General features: G+C 39.6%; 1 pseudogene across 1 annotated transcript; it reads left to right on the forward strand.

Moving 5' to 3' along the window:
- The first annotated feature begins 331 nt into the window (after nucleotides 1–331).
- Nucleotides 332–2,225, forward strand: LOC149231464 (fructokinase-like 1, chloroplastic pseudogene; annotated as a pseudogene). Its single transcript, XR_016248425.1, has 3 exons — nucleotides 332–943; nucleotides 1,197–1,721; nucleotides 1,843–2,225. The product of XR_016248425.1 is annotated as a fructokinase-like 1, chloroplastic pseudogene (transcript).
- The last annotated feature ends 240 nt before the right edge of the window (nucleotides 2,226–2,465 follow it).

Genomic DNA, 2,465 nt, shown 5'->3' on the forward strand with positions numbered 1-2,465 from the left:
GTAGGGGCAGGACCAATCCAAAATGTTCTATGTTGTTTGTTCCTCATTTGGTTCTCTCTAGGACTGCAAAGTTACATAAACTGTGCATTGTCAGAGTAACATCCCCAAAAGAAGAAGCCACTTCAAAAGCGTAGAAAGAAAGGTAGCTGTTTTCTTGCATAAATGTTTCCTTTACTTGTGAGGAAATTAGGAGTACGGGTAGTCGTTTCAAGTATTCTGTTTTTCTCCATGAGCGCATTGTGGGTTTTTTTTACTTTTTCTTTTGTTGTAGTGATTGTCGAGGGCTTGTGGGATGCTACAATGAATCGCTACCTGCCTTTGTTACCCTTGACCTGATTCTTTCGGAATAGTAGGTAATGCTGTTTCAAGCTCAAAGAAGACATCCCCTGTTATCAAGAGGATTGCGAGGAGAAGAAAAAGTGAAGAGAAAACAACTTCAGCAGACGTTAGTGGGAGCGATGTGCCTAAGAAGAGTAGGAGAAAGAAAACCGCTGAAAATAAAGAAGAAAAAAGTATGGAGTTGGAAGCAGATTGTGAGGAGGATGATCATAACTTTGAATATGATTGGCCTCCTTTGGTATGTTGTTCTGGCTTGGCGCAGAATGAGTTTATTCCTACTGTTAGGGCATCAGACAGACGAATGAATGAAGATAAGTATTTTACATGGAAGGGCTTGCAATGGAGTCCTCCAGAATTTGTCAGGGCACTGGGAGGACCACCATCCAATGTTGCTATTGCACTTGTAAGGTTGGGAGGTAGAGTAGCATTTATGGGTAAAGTAGGTGTCCAAACTCGTGGTGTTAAATTTGATCCTTATGCATCCACAGCAGTTTCCTACATGAAGGTAACCCGTCGGGAAGGAAAATTAGGAATGGAATGTGTCAAACCATGTGCAGAAGATGGTTTTCACATTTCTGATATTAACAGCGACATACTGAAAGAGGTATTCTTATAGTCATCCACACAAAACGTATGCTTCTAACTTCTTTTTCGGCAACATTTTCCTTATCTCATGTGCTTGATTAGTTTCCCCTTTTATATATTTGACCTTTCCCATTTTTTATATTTTTTTGGTTTGGTCCAATTTTTCGATCATCTTACAGAAGCAGACTGCTTTGTAATCACTATGTGCTGATAACCACAGGTGGAGTTAAATGGTCTTTATCTGTGACTAAATATTTAAACTTTTCACGCAGACCAGGATGTTTCATTTCAATTCCATGGTTCTTCTTGAACAATCCATGCATGCCACTCTTCTTGCTGCAATCAAAATGTCAAAAGAATTTTGGGGGAGTTATATTTTTTTGATGTAAACCTCCCTTTGCCACTTTGGAGGTCTCGAGATGAGACAAGGAAACTTATCCAGAGTGCATGGAATGAGGCAAATGTCATTGAGGTAACCATGCAAGAATTGGAATTTTTGATTGAAGAGGATTATTTTGAGCGAAAGAGGAATTACAGGCCTCAATACCATGCACATTCCTCTGAACAGTCAGTCGGAGAAAGAAAAAGGCAACGACGACGGAGGTGTTATCATTACACAAGAGAGGAAATTGCGCCGTTATGGCATGATAACATAAAGATTCTGTTTGTCACTGATGGCACCTTCCGCATACACTACTACACACCTACATTTGAGGGTGCAGTAATAGGAACAGAAGATGTTTTGGTCACGCCATTCACGTGTGATAGGACTGGTTCGGGTGATGCTATTGTAGCAGGTAGTCATTGAATGCAGTCACATTGCTCAAGGATCTATCTGAAGAGTTCTTATACTTCTAATAGAAGGATGATATGTCGATGCAGAGTTCAACATTGTTAGTAACTGTGTATGTCTTGCAGGCATTATCAGAAAGTTGACTTCACAACCGGAGCTATATGATGATCAAGTGCTGTTGGAGAAGCAATTAAGATTTGCTATTTGTGCTGGGATTATCGCACAATGGACAATTGGTGCTGTCCGGGGATTCCCAACTGAAAGCGCAACACAGAATCTGAAGGAGCAAGTATATGTACCTTCCTTGTGGTAGGCTATTTAGAGGTTTAGCATAGCTCCATTGATGCTGCAAGGTAATGTATTATTGTATTGAGGTGCCTTTTGTCTCGCTGGACGCTACATCATGAACTTTGCCTTTCAGGTTCTTCTCATGGGCATTGCTTTTGAGGATTCAATATCCAGCTGTGGCACATATTTTAAGAGACAAATTTATGGATTCTCACAATTCCTGTCAATTCCCTCTGTACCCTTTTTCATTTTAAGATGTTTGATATGATAAGTTTGTACATTTTGTTTCCATGTTATTGCTTTGGTCATAAATTAAACAATGAGTTACGGAACACATAAGAATCCGCTACTATCAGTGATGTGTAATTATAATGTTCTTCGAGGTACATTCATTTTCTTAGATCTCAGCAAGTCTGCTAGATTTGTGCATGATGTTTTTAGTCATTCTACAATTATTTCA

Source organism: Pinus tabuliformis, chromosome J, assembly GCF_031772625.1.
Source record: "Pinus tabuliformis cultivar Carrire ecotype Pingquan chromosome J, CPIR1, whole genome shotgun sequence".
Classification (NCBI taxonomy): Eukaryota; Viridiplantae; Streptophyta; class Pinopsida; order Pinales; family Pinaceae; genus Pinus; species Pinus tabuliformis.